Here is a 22,319-nt window from a genome sequence, read left to right as displayed (position 1 = left end):
TATCGAAGCAATAATTTGAAAATAATAAGATAAAATTTTATGATAATAAATTGGGATCTCCAACATGAATATTCAACAAAATACTATGTGCTCACAAGGCATAAAAGGATAGGTGATTGTCGATGCATTAAATTCCAATGAATATTTTACAAAATTTAACTTCTATATTTAATCTAAGACTTAAACATGCACATTAGCCACACCTTCCAATGATAGCAATGGAACACTATTAAGAACAAGTGGATTAAATTCCTCTGATCATCAAGAAACTTCCGTTGTCATGCTCGTTAGCTTGAACAGTCACTGCACTTTCCAGTGTTAGTGACCGCAATAACATTTCCATACTAAACACATTCAAACTCAAAGATTAAACAGTAGAAACAAGATTGAATAAAATAACATTAAACCCAGAAATCATGTGTACTTCCATACAAACATAAAATAGAGAGTAATCACCATCGTTTAGAAAATAAATATAAAAGAAACAAGTGGAGAGCACTATTCCTAGAAAATCTTGACTTGATCTTTCAACTCCCTCTTGTGTCGCACTCAGAGCTCCTCGTCAAGAGCTAACCTGCATCCCATTCATGTCGGTTCACCCATAGGAGATTTAAGCCGCCATGGTTGAAAAGCTTCGAAAGAAAGGTTGAAGAAGATGATCCTCTCTATTCCCCTTTTCACGTAAATATATTGATATTTATCCAAATAGCACGGGTGTCCTTTGATCAGACTCATGTTTTCTCTATACGTACAAGTTAGTTGTACCAAACTAGATAGGTCACACTTCTTTGTTCTTATCCGGACAGCTGTCAAGTGTGACGATAATTCTGGGTGCAATCTAGTAACACTCATGCAACGACATCAGTACCAAAACATGAAAAAATTAAGGATAAATAGGCTGAGATCCACTGAGTTATAAAATGCAATTTATTGAACCTAAAATGCTAAAATATGTGTTAAATATAACTAAATGGGTACAAATTAACCAATATGTAGGGATAAAACATATGTTCTTTCTAGTACTATCACACCCCTAAACTTGAGTTTTTACTTGACCTCAAGTAAAACAGAAACTAGCAAGGCTTCACAAGAATTCACTAAGGCAAATGAATATTCTAGCAACTTGAATCACCTAAAATCCCAATGAATGATTCACATTCAGATGATAGAATATTGCATCGGCAATACATATGTATGAATGAATAAGATTGCACCTTCATCACAACCAGCATCATGCTTCAAATCCTAAATTCTATCTACTAATACAGCATTTATTGTACAATATATGTCTCCCTTTTTTTCTTCTTTTTTTGTAAACAAGGGATACCATTGAATTACTGTACCCTTGTTCTTGATAAGTAATGATGGAGTGCAACAAACCCCCAGAAAGTACGTAATTGCACTGACACACACTCATGCAGCAATAGCCTTTGGCCAGATTCATTTTTCTAGTGCTTGCATTGGAGCGTTACCTCTTTAACATTTCACAATACACCCACTTTGGAGTGTCTCTTATTCATAACTATATATACATATGAGTAGCTGTAAAAGGCAGATTCATTCAAGATTCAAGGAATGCTACTAGTCATCTATTACTAATGCACCTAAATCATTCATCAAAGAATTGAAGATACAACATTCAGTCAAATTTATCCGACTCATTCATTGATAGTTTGTAACACCCCGAACCCGAGACCGTCACCGGAGTCGAATACGAGGTGTTGACAGACTTTTAAAAAAAATTTTCCAGACACTGTCCAGTCTGAGTACTAGTCGCTTCAAAAATCATATCTTGAGTTTCACAACTCGAAAATCAGTTTGGTGATTTTTTCCTGAAACTAGACTCATTTCCCCACCTATGTATTTTTTTCTAAAATTTTTGGTCGGGCCAATTAGTACAGTTTATTAGTCAAAGTCTCCCATGTTACAGGGGTCGACTACACTGACCTCTTCCCATTACGACTTGGATATCTCTCTGCACAGAGCTTCAATACTGATGCCGTTTGTTTCTATGGAAACTAGACTCAGAGAGGAAACCGTGCATATATGGTATGACCCCTAATTATCTCTGGTCAATTTATAGTGAATTTCCAAAGGCGGAACAGAGAATCCAGAAACTGTTCTGGCCCCGTTCCACAAGAACCCGAATATCTCTTACTGTACTGTTCATATGATTGTTTCGTTACTTCCATATGAAAGTAGGTTCATCAAGGTTCGATTACATAATTTATTCACTATTTAATTCCACTCCTACTAATTTTTGTGATTTTTCAAATCTACACCACTGTTGCTGTCAGCATCTGTTTTCAAGGTAAACTTTACCTATTTTGTGGTTACCATGGACCAACTAGGGTTTTGCCATACATAGGTCCACATGTGATCATATTTAGCCATTCCAATGGCTGATCATTAGCCCAACACTTCCATTTCAAACCATAGTCACATCGTGAAACCATATATACATACATAAACACAAATGGTCTAATGCCATACTCCACTTCTACGAGCCATTTTCGCATGGCTTTACACACATACATCACAATAAGAACTTAAACAACAGGGGGGGTAGTCCTATACATGCCATATCCAGAGTTCAACTAAAAGAGTACCAAAAGAGCTTTGATAGTGTAGATGACTTCGACTTCGCTGATCCCGAATCCGATAGCTAACGAACAAAATCTATAAAACAGAGAGCCAAAGCAACCGGGTAAGCACTCCGATAGTATAATTAAATCGGGTCGATGCAGAAGAAATGAATGCATTTTCATACTATTAAGATAAGAAAGTCAAAAAAAAACTAAAATCTAATTTTGATTATGCCAAATCACTTATTCTACTGGATCTTACGGAGCCCTATTTATACACAACATCGTCAGGTCTGATCATAGAAAAGATTCTCTTCAAGCGAACCAGCCTATCCTTTGTATGGGGCTTACACGGTGGTTGAAACAAAGACACATTTGGTTGTGAATTCCAATGTAGCAGATAAAGGCATATTTCTGCACGGCCCAATCAATAGTTCAAGTTTAAGCTTAGTAAGTCTCAAGTAATGAAATCGGCTTTGACTACAGTATTACATTCACATAGCTAACTAAGTCATTTTATTAACACACATTCTCATAATCATACTTACTTCACACTTCATCAACATATATACACAAGGTATCAACCTTTCTAAAAGCCGAAAATTCGTTAGCCGATCGCACGAATACTATTTAAAACGAATCGACTTTTCCAATGCACATGCAAACATACCTTATCGTTCGGGTTGGTCGAGCATATTTATTGAATTAGTTACAGCACAAAACGCTCACATTCAAACCCAAGTTTCTTCGGTATTTAACCGAATACAGCCGCAAACACATTTGCCTTCGGGTCTTAACCCGGACATATCAACTTGCATAATTGCCTTCGGGTCTTAGCCCGGATATATCATCTCGCATAATTGCCTTCGGGTCATAGCCCGGATATATTAACTCGCATAATTGCCTTCGGGTCTTAGCCCGGATATATCAACTCGCATAATTGCTTTCGGGTCTTAGCCCGGATATATCAACTCGCATAATTGCCTTCGGGTCTTAGCCCGGATATATCAACTCGCATAATTGCCTTCGGGTCTTAGCCCGGATATATTCCAATGCTCATGCACACATATATCAATAATCATAACACATCCATATCATTTCTTCGTTACTAAGGCTCAAACACAAAACATTTATTAAACATTTCAAATTTCGGCTCAGTAGCCGCACACAAAGAGCATAATTTCAATTGGCTTTATAACATAGTCTCTAAGCACATTCGACTATCCGTCATAGTATGACTATTCATTTCAATATAATTCAAGTAGGGTCATTACTCGAAGACTTACCTCAAATGTCGTCGAACGACTTCAACGGCTATTCAATTACTTTTTCCTTCCCTTTATCGGATCTAGTTCCCCTTTGCTCTTGAGCTTAAGTTCAACAAAATTTAAAATAGTCATTAATCGACTATTCAAGTATTACTTTCAGAATAATATATATATTGATCCGACTTTCACACACATAGATTATAGTAAGCTTTATATTAATCAATAAATAATTCATCGGCAAACTTTCATTAATGTTTACAACAAAATCACATATTCACTACGAGCTGTTTTCCTGAGCAGTAGTTACTAAATTACTTATAACTGGAGCTACTAGACTCCAAATCACTTGCCGTTAATTTTCCCTGAATATAGACTCGTATATCTTCCACCCATAAAATTTTCAGAATTTTAGGCTTGGCCAATCAATACCAGATTTTTCTTAAAGTTTCCCCTGTTTCACTGTTTGACTATTCTGACCACTCTTCACTACGAATCCAATTTCTCACTTTACAGAATTCCAAATGTGTTGTATTTAATCTCATTTGAAACTAGACTCATTAAGGAGTCTAAGCATATAAATTTTATCTTATAACCATTTTTGTACAATTTATAATGATTTTCTAAAAACAGAACAGGGAATCCAGCAGTCATTTTGACTCAGCCCCACAATACTTCAAATATCTCTAGATCGGTAACTCTTTTGTTTCTATAGTTTCTTTTTGTTAGAAAATAGACCCTTGAAGCTTTAATGACATAATTCACTCAGCTTCTAATTCAACTCCTACAAATTATGGCGATTTTCGAAAATCACCTTACTACTGCTGTCCCAAGTAGATTACTACCAATTCACCATATATCAACAATTTCATATAGGTTTCTTCTAAGCTAATAATAACCGAACCATTTAGTCAAGCTTAAGGCTGATTCTATTTTGTTCATGTTAAGGTCACACCTCCCTTAAAAGAAATTCCAGCCTTCTTAACTTTAATTAGCTACTACCTATTCTTTAAACATTAAATACAATGCAATTAACATTTAAACCTTTATACCGAATTTGCTCACACAATAGTCCTTGACCGAAAGTTCTTAGACTCTAGCTACCCTAATGTCATTCCTTGAAACACATCCGAATATCACGTTCAACACCTCCCATCAACAAGTTAAAATTTCTCAAATTCAATTACTAGTGCTTTTATAAAACATAAACAAAAATACATTAAACATTATCTCCCCAAGAATCAATAGCATAACCGAATACATATATTTTCTTTCTCCCTAAATTAGATTCGGCAATCCCATAAGCCATATTAACCTTAACTTTCAAGCTAAAACAATTAACAATTTAACACATCCAACCTAACTATCCATCTAATGTCATCAAAACTTCTACTAAAAATTTTAGCTCCTAGGCCGAAATTCAACCCTCATAAATAACCTAATTTCAATCCAAGATTCAAGTAGCTTTTAAACCAATCCTCCAAATTATGCATACATTTTCAAGAGGGCATAAAACATACCTTTTTGTATCAAAACACCTTAGCCGAAATTCAACAAGAGTTTTTCTTCTTTCTTTCTTCTAGTTTCGGCAATGGAGAAGTAAAGATGAAACACTTTGGTTTCTCCTCCCACTTCTCATTATATTATTTCCTTTAATTCTATAATTCCTTTAATATCAATTATTAAATCATTTGTTAATACAAAATTATTTTAATTTTTGAATTAGTGGAGCATATTCCTTCCTTGGCCGGCCACCATGTTTATCATGGGTAAATTGACATGCAAAACCACTCCTTTCAATGCATGTACTATTAGACCATTGTAAAATTAACCTCTCACTTTCCAACAAAGTTTCATATAAGTCCATATTAATAAATTCACATAAAGATGATCAAATTAATGCATGAGACTTTCACACATGCATTTACTCACATCATAAACACAGAATATAACTTTTAATTATTTATAAGACTCGGTTTAGCAGTCCCGAAACCACTTCCCGACTAGGGTCAGTTTTGGGCTGTCACAACTCTCCCCCACTTAAGAAATTTTCGTCCCCGAAAATCTTACCGGTGAATAGGTTTGGGTATCGTTCTTTCATCGAGCTCTCAGTTTCCCAAGTAGCTTCCTCGATCCCGTGTTTGAGCCATAACACCTTAACTAACGGAACCCTTCTGTTTCGCAACTCTTTCACTTCACGAGCTAGGATACGAATCGGTTCTTCTTCATAACTCAAGTCAGATTGAATTTCAACTTCCGAGGGATTAATCACATGTGACGGATCGGATCTATAACGTCGAAGCATCGAAACATGAAAAACATTGTGAATCCTTTCAAGTTCAGGGGGTAAAATCAATCTATATGCCACTGGACCAATTCTTTCGGATATTTCATACGGCCCAATGAACCTCGGACTCAATTTGCCCTTACGGCCGAATCTGAGTACCTTTTTCCAAGGCGAAACCTTAAGAAACACTTTATCTCCAACCTGATATTCAATGTCTTTTCTTTTCAAATCCGCATACGACTTTTGACGATCGGTGGCTACCTTCAGACTTTCACGGATTACCTTTACTTTCTGCTCGGCATCTTTAATCAAATCAACTCCGAAAATTTTACTTTCACCGAGCTCGGTCCAAAACAATGGTGTACGGCATTTACGACCGTACAAAGCCTCGTAGGGTGCCATCTTAATACTTGATTGAAAACTATTGTTGTAAGCGAATTCAATCAAAGGTAAGTACTGTTCCCATGAACTACTGAACTCGAGGATGCAACATCTCAACATATCCTCAAGTATCTGAATTATCCGCTCGGATTGACCATCGGTTTGGGGGTGAAAAGCAGTGCTAAAATGCAGCTTGGTACCCAGAGCTTCTTGCAATTTCTTCCAAAATCGTGAGGTGAATCTCGGATCTCTATCCGACACGATAGAAACAGGTACCCCGTGTAATCTCACAATTTGATAAACGTACAATTCAGCTAGTTTATCCAATGAAAAATCCGTACGTACGGGGATGAAATGAGCCGACTTAGTCAGTGTATCAACAACAACCCATATCGCATCCTTCTTACTTGCTGACAAGGGCAGTCCGGACACAAAGTCCATTGTGACTCGATCCCATTTCCACTCGGGTATCATGATCGGCTGGAGTAATCCTGAAGGCACTTGATGTTCCGCTTTCACTTGTTGACATATTAAACATCTCGAAACAAAGTCGAGATGTCCCGTTTCATACCATGCCACCAAAATTGACGTTTCAAATCGTTGTACATTTTCGTACTCCCCGGGTGAATTGACATTCGGCTACAATGGGCTTCGTTCAGAATCATCGAAATGAGTTCCGAATTCCTTGGAACACACAACCGATTTCTGAACCTCAAACAATCATCGTCATCAATTTGAAACTCTGATCCCTCGTTCGGAAACACTTAGCCCGTTTGCAACCAATTCATCATCGACTTTCTGAGCTTCACGAATTTGGTGAGTCAATAATGGTTTAGCTTTTAATTCAGCTACTAACACATTGTCTGGTAGAACAGACAAATGCACGTTCATCGCTCGCAAAGCAAACAATGACTTCCGGCTTAAGGCGTCCGCAACCACGTTAGCCTTTCCCGGGTGGTAATCAATGACAAGCTCGTAATCTTTCAACAACTCAAGCCAATGTCTTTGTCGCAGATTCAAGTCTCGTTGAGTCATCAAATATTTGAGACTTTTGTGGTCCGAAAATACATGGCACTTCTCACCAAACAGATAATGTCGCCATATTTTTAAAGCAAATACGATGGCAGCTAGTTCGAGATCATGGGTCGGATAATTCCTCTCGTGTGGCTTCAATTGTCTCGACGCATAGGCCACGACTCGACCTTCTTGCATCAATACGCAACCCAACCCAAGTAGGGATGCGTCACTATAAATGACAAACTCTTTACCTGATTCGGGTTGCACCAAAATTGGAGCTTCAGTCAAATGAGTTTTCAGTTGGTCGAAACTTTTCTGACATTTCTCCGTCCACTCGAACCTAACATCCTTTTGAAGTAGCTTCGTCATTGGTGTGGCTATCATCGAGAAACCCTTCACAAATCGTCGGTAATAACCGGCGAGCCCCAAAAAGCTCCGAACTTCAGTAACATTTCTCGGAGGTTTCCAGTCAAGTATGGCTGAAATTTTGTTCGGGTCAACTCGAATACCCGATGCGGATACCAATGACCCAAGAAGCTAACCTCTCTTAACCAGAACTACACTTACTGAACTTAGCATATAACTGCTTATCCCGTAAATTTTGCAACACTAGCTCAGGTGCTCAGCATGTTCGGTCTCATCTCTTGAATAGACCAAGATGTCATCAATGAACACAACTACGAACCGATCCAAATATGGTCTGAAGATCCGATTCATCAAATCCATAAATACTGCCGGGGCATTAGTGAGCCCAAACGGCATCACTAAGAATTCGTAGTGACCGTACCTCGTTCTGAAAGCAGTTTTGGGTACGTCTGAATCTCGAATCCGCAACTGATAATAACCCGATCTCAAATCTATTTTTGAGAACACTGAGGCCCCCTTTAGTTGATCAAACAAATCATCGATACGCGGTAATGGATATCTATTCTTTATCGTCACTTTATTCAGTTGACGATAGTCAATGCACAACCTCATGGTTCCGTCCTTCTTTTTCACGAACAATACTGGTGCACCCCAAGGTGAGAAACTTGGCCGAGCGAAACCTCTATCCGTCAATTCTTGCAGCTGAGCTTTCAACTCTTTTAACTCAGTTGGTGCCATACGATACGGAGCTATCGAAATCGGCGTAGTCCCAGGTACAAGCTCAATACCAAACTCTATCTCCCGAACAGGTGGTAAACCCGGCAATTCTTCAGGAAAAACATCCGGGTATTCACAAACCACCGGCACAGATTCAGGTTTCCTTTCTAGTTCTTGGTCATCCAGTACATACGCAAGGTATGCTTCGCACCCTTTTCTTACATATTTCTGGGCCAACATTGAGGATATTACAGCTGGCAACCCATCCAAGTCCGTAGACTCAACTCGGATTACTTCGTTATTTGCACACCTCAAATCAATAGTCTTGCTTTTGCAATTCACAACCGCATCATGCACGGTCAACCAATCCAACCCAAGGATAACATCAAATTCATCAAACGGCAAAAGCATCAAGTCCGCTGGAAAACAGGAACCTCGAATTGCTAGGGGACATTTCTTACACACTTTGTCGACAAGCACGTAACGACCCAAGGGATTTGACACCCGAATTACAAACTCAGTAGACTCAATAGGTAAAGTCTTACTGGATGCTAAGGTTTCACATATGTAAGAATGAGTAGAACCGGGGTCAATCAAAGCAATTACATTAGTATCAAAGAGAGTAAAAGTACCGGTAATAACATCAGGCGAAGAAGCATCCTCGTGGGCACGTATAGCATATGCTCTAGCAGGTGCACGAGCCTCGATCTGGTCGTAGCATCTCTAGATCCTCTCTGACCACCACTAGCATTGCCCGTATTTCTAGATGGTCTACCTCGAGCAGTGGTAGCACCCGGTCTCCCACTCTGATTTACATTCTGTTCAGACAGCCTCGGGCAATCTTTAATAAGTGGTCCACTGATCCGCACTTGTAACAGGAGCGGTCATGGAATCTACAACTCCCCAAATGCCATTTACCGCAATGTCGACATTCCGTTCGGCCTCGACGTTCGTTCCCAACACTGGCAACCGAAGTGCCTCGTGTACCCACAGGGGGTCGATCACGATCTCGTCTAAAAAGGCCCGAAGTGCCTCTAGACCGGCCCACATCATCTCGAAATTTCTTCGATGCCTGTCGAAGAGACTTTCCCGAGGATCTTTTACGAAACTCCCCAGTTCCCACATCAACTTTTTGTTTTTCCTTTCTAAGCTCTTCGGCTTTACAAGCTCGCTCGACAAGTACTACGAACTCTCGTATTTCAAGAATGCCAACGAACATTTTATATCTTCATTCAGCCCATCTTCGAAGCGTTTACACATGACAGCCTCGGACGAAACACATTCCCGAGCGTATCTACTAAGTCTAACAAATTTTCGCTCGTAATCAGTAACTGACATAGAACCTTGCTTAAGCTCAAGAAATTCCTTCCGTTTTTGATCAACAAATCTCTGACTGATATACTTTTTCCGAAACTCAGTTTGGAAAAACTCCAAGTTACTTGCTCCCGGGGCACGACAGAAGTCAGAGTACTCCACCAATAGTAGGCTGAATTACGTAGCAAGGAGATAGCACACTTTAGGCATTCATCGGGTGTACAAGATAGCTCATCGAGTACCCGGATAGTGTTGTCCAACCAAAATTCAGCTTGCTCGGCATCGTCGCTATCCGTGCTTTAAATTCCAGTAGCCCCATGTTTTCGGATTCTATCAACTGGGGGCTTATTTGACCTTATTTGGTCAGTTACCGGAGGTATTGTAGGTGCGGGGGTGGTGTTTGTCGGGAATGGAGGTTGTGGAACAGCCGTGTTAGTTCGAATGTATTGGTTGAACCAATCATTCATCACGCTATAGAAAGCTTGTCTAGCTTCATCATTCGGGTTACTCGCATTAGGTTGAGAGTCCACCGGCGCTGTCCCTTGTGCGGGAGCAGGCGCTACACTCTCAAGATCATCAGCTACCGCTCGGTCGGGATTGGGATCCATTACTATAAATAAACACATTTGCAAATGTCAGAAATCACCACACTATCAATTAATCACATAAAATGGCATGTATAGCTAGACCCAACACATTACGGTAGTCCTAGAATCGACTAAACCGTAGCTCTGATACCAATCAATTGTAACACCCGAACCCGAGACCGTCACCGGAGTCGAATACGAGGTGTTGACAGACTTTTAAAAATTTTTCCAGACACTGTCCAGTCTGAGTCTAGTCGCTTCAAAATCATATCTTGATTTCACAACTCGAAAATCAGTTTGGTGATTTTTCCTGAAACTAGACTCATGTCCCCACCTATGTATTTTTTTCTAAATTTTTGGTCGGGCCAATTAGTACAGTTTATTAGTCAAAGTCTCCCATGTTACAGGGGTCGACTACACTGACCTCTTCCCATTACGACTTGGATATCTCTCTGCACAGAGCTTCAATACTGATGCCGTTTGTTTCTATGGAAACTAGACTCAGAGAGGAAACCATGCATATATGGTATGACCCCTAATTATCTCTGGTCAATTTATAGTGAATTTCCAAAGGCGGAACAGAGAATCCAGAAACTGTTCTGGCCCCGTTCCACAAGAACCCGAATATCTCTTACTGTACTGTTCATATGATTGTTTCGTTACTTCCATATGAAAGTAGGTTCATCAAGGTTCGATTACATAATTTATTCACTATTTAATTCCACTCCTACTAATTTTTGTGATTTTTCAAATCTACACCACTGTTGCTGTCAGCATCTGTTTTCAAGGTAAACTTTACCTATTTTGTGGTTACCATGGACCAACTAGGGTTTTGCCATACATAGGTCCACATGTGATCATATTTAGCCATTCCAATGGCTGATCATTAGCCCAACACTTCCATTTCAAACCATAGTCACATCGTGAAACCATATATACATACATAAACACAAATGGTCTAATGCCATACTCCACTTCTACGAGCCATTTTCGCATGGCTTTACACACATACATCACAATAAGAACTTAAACAACAGGGGGGTAGTCCTATACATGCCATATCCAGAGTTCAACTAAAAGAGTACCAAAAGAGCTTTGATAGTGTAGATGACTTCGACTTCGCTGATCCCGAATCCGATAGCTAACGAACAAAATCTATAAAACAGAGAGCCAAAGCAACCGGGTAAGCATTTTAAGCTTAGTAAGTCTCAAGTAATGAAATCGGCTTTGACTACAGTATTACATTCACATAGCTAACTAAGTCATTTTATTAACACACATTCTCATAATCATACTTACTTCACACTTCATCAACATATATACACAAGGTATCAACCTTTCTAAAAGCCGAAAATTCGTTAGCCGATCGCACGAATACTATTTAAAACGAATCGACTTTTCCAATGCACATGCAAACATACCTTATCGTTCGGGTTGGTCGAGCATATTTATTGAATTAGTTACAGCACAAAACGCTCACATTCAAACCCAAGTTTCTTCGGTATTTAACCGAATACAGCCGCAAACACATTTGCCTTCGGGTCTTAACCCGGACATATCAACTTGCATAATTGCCTTCGGGTCTTAGCCCGGATATATCATCTCGCATAATTGCCTTCGGGTCATAGCCCGGATATATTAACTCGCATAATTGCCTTCGGGTCTTAGCCCGGATATATCAACTCGCATAATTGCCTTCGGGTCTTAGCCCGGATATATCAACTCGCATAATTGCCTTCGGGTCTTAGCCCGGATATATAACTCGCATAATTGCCTTCGGGTCTTAGCCCGGATATATTCCAATGCTCATGCACACATATATCAATAATCATAACACATCCATATCATTTCTTCATTACTAAGGCTCAAACACAAAACATTTATTAAACCTTTCAAATTTCGGCTCAGTAGCCGCACACAAAGAGCATAATTTCAATTGGCTTTATAACATAGTCTCTAAGCACATTCGACTATCCGTCATAGTATGACTATTCATTTCAATATAATTCAAGTAGGGTCATTACTCGAAGACTTACCTCAAATGTGTCGAACGACTTCAACGGCTATTCAATTACTTTTTCCTTCCCTTTATCGGATCTAGTTCCCCTTTGCTCTTGAGCTTAAGTTCAACAAAATTTAAATAGTCATTAATCGACTATTCAAGTATTACTTTCAGAATAATATATATATTGATCCGACTTTCACACACATAGATTATAGTAAGCTTTATATTAATCAATAAATAATTCATCGGCAAACTTTCATTAATGTTTACAACAAAATCACATATTCACTACGAGCTGTTTTCCTGAGCAGTAGTTACTAATTACTTATAACTGGAGCTACTAGACTCCAAATCACTTGCCGTTAATTTTCCCTGAATATAGACTCGTATATCTTCCACCCATAAAATTTTCAGAATTTTAGGCTTGGCCAATCAATACCAGATTTTTCTTAAAGTTTCCCCTGTTTCACTGTTTGACTATTCTGACCACTCTTCACTACGAATCCAATTTCTCACTTTACAGAATTCCAAATGTGTTGTATTTAATCTCATTTGAAACTAGACTCATTAAGGAGTCTAAGCATATAAATTTTATCTTATAACTATTTTTGTACAATTTATAATGATTTTCTAAAAACTGAACAGGGAATCCAGCAGTCATTTTGACTCAGCCCACAATACTTCAAATATCTCTAGATCGGTAACTCTTTTGTTTCTATAGTTTCTTTTGTAAGAAAATAGACCCTTGAAGCTTTAATGACATAATTCACTCAGCTTCTAATTCAACTCCTACAAATTATGGCGATTTTCGAAAATCACCTTACTACTGCTGTCCCAAGTAGATTACTACCAATTCACCATATATCAACAATTTCATATAGGTTTCTTCTAAGCTAATAATAACCGAACCATTTAGTCAAGCTTAAGGCTGATTCTATTTTGTTCATGTTAAGGTCACACCTCCCTTAAAAGAAATTCCAGCCTTCTTAACTTTAATTAGCTACTACCTATTCTTTAAACATTAAATACAATGCAATTAACATTTAAACCTTTATACCGAATTTGCTCACACAATAGTCCTTGACCGAAAGTTCTTAGACTCTAGCTACCCTAATGTCATTCCTTGAAACACATCCGAATATCACGTTCAACACCTCCCATCAACAAGTTAAAATTTCTCAAATTCAATTACTAGTGCTTTTATAAAACATAAACAAAAATACATTAAACATTATCCCCAAGAATCAATAGCATAACCGAATACATATATTTTTCTTTCTCCCTAAATTAGATTCGGCAATCCCATAAGCCATATTAACCTTAACTTTCAAGCTAAAACAATTAACAATTTAACACATCCAACCTAACTATCCATCTAATGTCATCAAAACTTCTACTAAAAATTTTAAGCTCCTAGGCCGAAATTCAACCCTCATAAATAACCTAATTTCAATCCAAGATTCAAGTAGCTTTTAAACCAATCCTCCAAATTATGCATACATTTTCAAGAGTGGCATAAAACATACCTTTTTGTATCAAAACACCTTAGCCGAAATTCAACAAGAGTTTTTCTTCTTTCTTTCTTCTAGTTTCGGCAATGGAGAAGTAAAGATGAAACACTTTGGTTTCTCCTCCCACTTCTCATTATATTATTTCCTTTAATTCTATAATTCCTTTAATATCAATTATTAAATCATTTGTTAATACAAAATTATTTTAATTTTTGAATTAGTGGAGCATATTCCTTCCTTGGCCGGCCACCATGTTTATCATGGGTAAATTGACATGCAAAATCACTCCTTTCAATGCATGTACTATTAGACCATTGTAAAATTAACCTCTCACTTTCAAACAAAGTTTCATATAAGTCCATATTAATAAATTCACATAAAGATGATCAAATTAATGCATGAGACTTTCACACATGCATTTACTCACATCATAAACACAGAATATAACTTTTAATTATTTATAAGACTCGGTTTAGCAGTCCCGAAACCACTTCCCGACTAGGGTCAGTTTTGGCTGTCACAGGGATGGTCTTTGTAAACAACGTTGATGAAAGCGGTTTATCAATCTTTAGGCTATCCATTTGTTGTGCTTGTTGAGTCTTGAAATGTTTATTAATTTGAAAACCGCGCAGCCTAACACTAGCAGTTTCATCATAGTATAATATAATCAAAAATAAACCATAGCGGAAAAAAGAAATTTAAATAGTGACTTTATTACAACTTAAACCAAATTAAATTAGAATATAAAATAATAAAATAAACTAACTTAGAAAACCAACTTTGCTGATGATGTAGCAACTCCGAATCCCTCGCAGCTCCAAGCCCACTATGGTTGGGGATTTCCTGCAGAGATGAAAATAAAGGGTGAGTTCGGTAAACTCAGTGTGTAACATAACCCAACCATAGCCCAAAACAGATCAAACCTTAGAGTCAGACTTATCTGGGCCTTGGCCCAGTGCAGATATCAGAATAAAACCCATAGGCCCATAGCAGATACAGAACAAATATATCATGAATGTAGAAATCCCAACCTAGGGTCATCCATAACACCCCCGAACCAACCTTACACCATGTGGGGAGACTACTCGACCCACCCAACTGCTACACACCACAGAAATTGCAGCGAGGCTGCCGGATATTGTGACGAAGTCATCAAATACAGATATTGTGGCTAGGCCACCAGAACATATATATATGTAGTGAAGCCACCAGATTGCAGCGAGGCTGCCAGGTATTGTAACGAAGTCACAAGAACAGATATCTGTGGTGAGGCCACCAGATTACAGCGAGGCTGCCAGAATGCTTCCTCCATCAATATAAACCATGTCCCATGCAACAGAAATAATATGTCATGGTATACGTATACAGAAATAGAACATCATGCTTTTCAGAAAAAATAACCCTAGGGGTAAAATCATAATTTTGCATGCATAAGGGTATTTCAGTAATTATTACCTATTGCTAAGGTTTCATGCTGATTCTAACGTTTACCAAGTAATCAGAAGTACTTACCTCACCTTTTTACCAAAATGGGCCCGTTGGCCCATTGGCCCATTTTGGGCCCATTAAGCCCAAAAATACCGTTGTGCACGAAATGCACACTCTGCACTCTAATCATCCAAATGCACCATATTTATTAACAACTGTCTCACGAGCACTCGCATGCTCGCGAGTTCACAAAATACCAACGTTTCGGTTTTCGGCTTTTATCGATTCAGTCTAAGGGAGGGTGTCGTTTACACACCTGATTGATGACGATATCTCCCACGCGATAATCCTACAATCGATCACTAACACATTAGACTTACGAATTAACGATAACTAACATAAATCCACGTCAACTAACCCAATCATCACACAAGTTAGTCATTTACGCACGAGGGGCAAATTAGTCATTTTACCCTCCAGGGGTAAATCGATAGTCCTACCCTACAGGGGTATTTTAGTAAATCTACAACTTATCCACTTGGGCCTACCTCAGAATCATCATCCACCCCCTCTCCTTGGGTAAGACACAGTTCCATCGTGTCCTTGTGTACGATTTCCTGAAAAGAATCTTGAGTAGCATGATCAATAGAGTCGATAAAATAACATAAGTCAACCTGTTCCCTAGAAAATGTCATGGAATCATAAATTTTAAAAATAATCTCTTCGTCACCTACTCTAAGTACAAATTTACCATCACCCACATCAACTACAGCCCTAGCAGTGTATAAAATGGCCGACCTAAGATTAAAGGCACCTCAACATCTTCATCCATGTCAAGCATAACGAAACTAACAGGGAATATAAATTTATCTACTTTTACAAGTATGCCCTCTATAATTACCCTAGGATATTTAATAGATCTACCAGCTAATTGAATACTCATCCTAGTGGGTTTAGGTTCCCCAAGACCAAGTTGTTTAAACATTTTATATGGCATCAAATTAATTTTGGCACCTAAATCAGCTAGTGCTTTATCAACATTCAAACTACCAACTAAGCAGGAAATAGTAAAACTTCCTGAATCTTTCAGTTTGGTTGGTAGTTTATTTTGGAGTATGGCTGAGCACTCCTCATTAAGTTCCACTATAGATAAGTCTTCAAACTTCCTTTTGTTTGTTAGAAGCTCCTTTAAAATTTTGCATATGTAGGCATCTGCGATATAGCTTCAACAAAGGTAAGATAATATGCAGTTGTTTAAAAAGTTCAAGAAATTTACTGAATTGTGCATCCATGCAGTCTTTCTTCAACTTTGCTGGGTATGGGATTGGTGGTTTATATATTTTTGGCATTAGATTGTCATTGTTTTCGGGTTTGACCTTCTTTCTATCAGCTTCTTGTGGTGGCTTCTTTAAGATTCAGCTAACATTTTCGCACTCCTTAGTGTAACTGTTTTCAAGTGCTCTTTTAGGTTGGGTTCAATGTTACTAGGTAGGCTTCCTGGTGGTCTTTCAGAAATTAGTTTGGCAAGCCATCCTATTTGAGTTTCGAGCCCTTGAATCGACGGTTGTTGATTTTTAAGTGTTGTCTCGGTATTCTAAAAATGAGTTTCTGACACCAAGATGAATTTTGTTAGCATCTCCTCAAGGTTCGGCTTTTTCTCTTATTGGTAGGGTGGTTGTTGGAAGCCTGGAGGTGGTGGTGGTCGTTGATTCCCTTGGCCTCCCCATGAGAAATTTGGGTGGTTCCTCCAACCTGCATTGTAAGTATTACTATAAGGATTATTTTGAGATTGAGGATTATTACCCATGTAATTTAACTACTCGTTCTCCATGTTGTGGCTATAGCGTGGGTAATCTGAATTGCTTGATCCACCTTCACTTGCTTTGCACTGCATTACAGGGTTAATCTATGAAGAACCAAGGAAACTGTCAATTTTTCTGTTCAAAAGTTCTACCTGATTAGAGAGCATGCTGATCGAATCGACGTTAAAAATGCCAGTTGTTTTCGTTGGCTTTGTCCTTATGACTTGCCACTGATAATTATTTAGTGACATCTCTTCTATAAATTCATAAGCATCTTCAAGTGTCTTATTATTGATGGTTTCACCAGCGGCTGCGTCGATCATCTGTCGAATCGAAGGATTCAGGCCATTATGAAACGTTTGAACCTGTAGCCAAAGTGGTAACCCATGGTCAGGGCACCTTCTCAAAAGGTCCTTGTATCTCTCCCATGCATCGTAGAGTTTTTCTAAATCCATCTGCACAAAAGAAAAGATATCATTACGTAATTTGGCTGTTTTAGCCGGCAGAAAATATTTTAATAAAAACTTTTCAGCCATTTTTCCCATGTAGTGATTGACCCTTGTGGTAACGAGTTCAACCATTGTTTAGCCTTATTTTTCAACGAAAGGGGAAACAACCGAAGGCGAATGGCATCATCATAAATTCCATTGATTTTAAAAGTGTCGCAAAACTCTAAGAAATTTGCTAAGTGAGCGTTGGGATCCTTATCCTGCAAACCATCAAACTGAACAAACTATTTGGATCATTTGAATGCTGTTAGATTTTAGTTCAAAAATATTTTCAGTAACAGCAGGCCTAACTATGCTCGATTTAGTTCCTGTTAAAGAAGGTTTAGCATAATCATACATAGTACGCAGAGCAGGATTCTGATTAGCAACAATCACAGGAGGTAGCAGATTTTCTTGGTTTTCAGCCATCTCCTCGATTGTGGTTGAAATATCATTCTCTTGCTCTTCCTCTGTGTATCTTAAGCTTCGCCTTAGTTCTCTTCAGTTTCTGTGAACTATGCGATCGATCTCACTGTTAAACAGTAATGGTCCTAGTGGGTTTCTTCTGGTCATAAACTAGAAAAACCTATCAGAAGAAAATGAATGAATAATTAGAAAATAAAATAAAAATTTAAATTGCAATAAAAATAAAATGGCTAAAGTAATAAAAATCGCATGTTCCTAATATCCTAGTTCCCCGGCAACGACGCCAAAAACTTGATACGTGATATTCGCGACAAGTTTTAAAAATTTATAATTAAGCATTCTTGAAACTAACTATTATCACGATGAAGGCAAGTGTACCTATCGAACAGTATATAGCTTTAGCAAGACCAGATTGTCGAACCCAAAGGAACCAAGTGTACTAGTAATTACTTTCTTTTTATTATCTAGCCTAAAAATTAAGGGATTTGTTTATCTAAATTAATTAACTAAACTAAGAGTGCAGAGAGAGAAATTGGGGAAAAACTTTTGGGAAAATTCGATTGATTAAGACAATACCCCAAAAAAAAATCCACCTAGACTTCACTTGGTATTTGACTCTAAATCAGATGATTTATCATTTAACTTGATCTGTAGAAATCCCTAAGTTATATTATTATCTCTCTCGAGACTAATAACGTCTAACCCTAGGTTGATTAATTGAAATCTCTTTCTAATTAACACCTAGTGTTGCATTAACTCAATCTATGGATCCCTTTATTAGGTTTCACCCTAATCTGGCAAAATCTTATCACCCTATCTCTAGGCGTTCAATCAACTCCACTTAATTATGACAAATTTACTCTTAGACAGGGTCTTTTCCTCCTCTAAATAAGAGCATTAACTCGAATCAATATCCTAGAATATTAAAACAAGAATTAAGAACACATAATTAAGAACAACTCAAATATTTATCATACAATTCATATAATAATAACAAGATCTGTCTTAGGTTTCATTCCCCTTAGTTCATAATTATAAAAGAAAACATCTAAGAACAATAATGAATACAAAACATAAAAAAATGCAAAACCCCTTAATGGAAATTGAAGGGAGATGTTCAGTCGGCTTCCCTTGAGTAATTCCTTGCCTCCTACTCTGCGTCTCCCCTCCTAAGTGCCTCCTCAGGTGTTTAAATAGGCTGTAGAATGCCTCAGAGCCCTTAAAATTGGCCTTTTTTGAATAGGGTTATACTTGGGCTCGGCAGGGACACGCCCGGGTGTGATTACTCCAGCTTGTGGTCAAGGCTGTTGAATAGGCATGGGCGTGTAGTCTACCCGTGTAAGTCGTGCTTCGATCCTACCAAAAGGACACGGTCATGTGACATGCCCGTGTAAGGAAGTCTAGGCTATGTTGATTTTCCATGTGGGTCCATTTTCTTCGTTTTCGGCCCGTTTCTTGATTTTTTTACTCCCCTATGCTCACCTAAGTATAAAACTTGAAATTAAAGAATTAGGAGCATCGAATTCACCAAATCTAAGGAGAAATCATCTATAAATGTTCTAAACATGGAATAAAAACATGTATAAATTACGGTTTATCAGTCTTACATGGGACCTTTGTCGTATAGTAACTTATTAATGACATGTCTTGACATGGTCTTACATGATTTCCTTGCCTTATAGAACTTATCAATGCCATGCCTTGGCATGGTCTTACATGATATCCTTATCTTACCAAATGCTATGTTCCAAACGTGGTTTTACATGGTATCCTTCTCTTAGTGCTAATGCCACATCTTGATGTGGTCTTACATGGAGTCCTTAATCATTGCCGATGCCATGTCTTGACATGGTCTTACACGGGATCCTTGCCTTACCAGTGCCATGTCTTGACATGGTCTTACATGATATCCTCATCTTACCAAATGCCATGTTCCAAACATGGCCTTGCATGGTATCCTTATCTTAGTGCCAATGCCACATCTTGATGTGGTCTTACATGGAGTCCTTGATCAATGCCGATGCCATGTCTTGACATGGACTTACACGGGATCCTTGCCTTACCAATGCCATGTCTTGACATGGTCTTACAAGGTATCCTTAACCATCAATTCCTCCTTAAATGCCATGTTATGAACATGGACTTTTCCGTCAATTCTTCCTTAATTCCCATGGTACAACCATGGACTTTGAGATATCAATGCCTTGTCAAGTCATAGCTGAAACATACTTGCTCAAATTCTCAAGGTTAGTCGCATAACTTAATAATAACAATACTAATAACAATACTTACATAATAATAAAATGCTACTCAACTTACATTCTTACATTCTCAATCTCATCATATCATCAACTTAACTTATTCTCATCAAACTATGCTAGTCAATACTTTCTTGTTATCATACAAAGCCATAATACAAAATATGGTCTTACATATAAATTATACAAGTTCTCTTTCCAATATCGAATTATTATCGAACATTAATCGTTATATCTGAAACTCAATGTTAAAGTATTTATGGCCAAAATATCAATTTATCATTAAAATATGCATAATTAAAAGTTTATTAAACATATGAACTTACCTTGATACCAAAACGACCATTTTACCAACTTTCCTGATTTTTGGTTTTTCTCCCGTCTAGGTCCAAATCTCACTTTTCGAGATCTAAAACATCATATTTCACTTGTTTAATTAATGTACTATTCAAAAAATTCCCTAACTCAAACTTTGGCAAAATTACAATTTTGCCACTAAACCTTTGCAGAATTATGATTTTGCCCTTAGGCTCGGAAATTAAAATTTAGCCATTTTTCTTATGTTTTATAACATGCTGAACATATTTCCCTTCTATGGCAACATCAAATTACCACTTTATCATATACTAATGAACATTAGGTATTTTTACCGATTATGTCATTTTACTCGTTTTCACTTAAAATCGCTTAGCAAAAGTTGTTTAACATAATTTCATGCTTCATATTCTACCATAAAACATCAAAGTTAACACATTTAACCTATGGGTATTTTTCCAAATATGAACCCTAGCATGAATTATTTCTAGAATAAGCTAAATCAAGTTACCGGGACTCCAAAAACGTAAAGAACATTAAAAGCGAGGCTAGAACAGACTTTTTATTGAAATTGGAAAGCTTGGAAACCCTAACCATGGCTTTCTCCATGCTGTATCCGGCCTCCATGAAGAAGATGGACCAATTTTGGCTTTATTTTCCCTTTTTAATTCTTTTAATTACTAAATGACCAAAATGCTCTTGAAGACTTTTTTTTTAAATTTGTCCTATTCTTGCCCATTTTTGTCCAAACTTAGATATAATGGTCTAATTACTAAATAAGGACCTCCACTTTAAGAACCCATTTCAATTAAATCCCTTTTATTATCTAGAGCACACATTTTGCTAATTTTACAATTTAGTCCTAATTATCAAATTAGGCACTTATACATAAAATTTCTTCACGAAATTTTCACACAATTATTCAATCAATGAATAAACCTTAAAAAGTAATCAGAATAAATTTTTTTGACCTCAGATTCGTGATTTTGCAACCACTATTTCGTTTAGGCCCTAGTTCGGGATGTTACACTAACCTACTTCAAATTCTCGAACTCGAATGTGTTTGTTATGCCATTTCTTAAGTCTCTCCTTGAGTAATTTAGCATTTCTGTATGAGAATATTTAGAATTTCTCTAGCTCATTGAGTTGGAGCATCCATTTCTCTTTAGCAAGCTTAAGATCCAAGTTGAGTTGTCGAAGGGCCCAGTAATCTTTGTGCTCTAACTCCAAGGGCAAATGACAGGCTTTCCCAAAGACTAACCTATAGGGTGACATCCCTAAAGGTGTCTTGTATGCTATTCTGTAAGCCCATAAAGCATCATCCAGTATTTTGGACCAATCTTGTCAGTACGGGCAAACTACCTTCTCAAGTATGCCTTTGATCTCCTTGTTTGCCAGTTCAGTTTGCCCATTCGTCTGCGGATGGTAAGCTGTAGCGACCTTGTATTTCACTCCATGTTTATCTAATAACCATTTTAACCACTTGTTCACAAAATGGGACCCTTCATCTTTGATAATGGCTCTTGGGGTTCCAAACCTTTTGAACACGTGTTTCTGTAAAAACTTC

At 37.7% G+C, this 22,319-nt stretch overlaps 1 non-coding gene across 1 annotated transcript; it reads left to right on the top strand.

Moving 5' to 3' along the window:
- Positions 1–17,646: 17,646 nt before the first annotated feature.
- Positions 17,647–17,753, top strand: LOC121203872 (small nucleolar RNA R71). The gene has a single exon (XR_005898805.1). It is a non-coding gene; the product is annotated as a small nucleolar RNA R71 (small nucleolar RNA).
- Positions 17,754–22,319: the final 4,566 nt, after the last annotated feature.

This window comes from Gossypium hirsutum, chromosome A07 (genome assembly GCF_007990345.1).
Source record: "Gossypium hirsutum isolate 1008001.06 chromosome A07, Gossypium_hirsutum_v2.1, whole genome shotgun sequence".
Taxonomy (NCBI): Eukaryota; Viridiplantae; Streptophyta; class Magnoliopsida; order Malvales; family Malvaceae; genus Gossypium; species Gossypium hirsutum.
The sequence above is the reverse complement of the archived record's forward strand: the minus strand, read 5'-3'. Positions and strand labels throughout refer to the sequence as shown.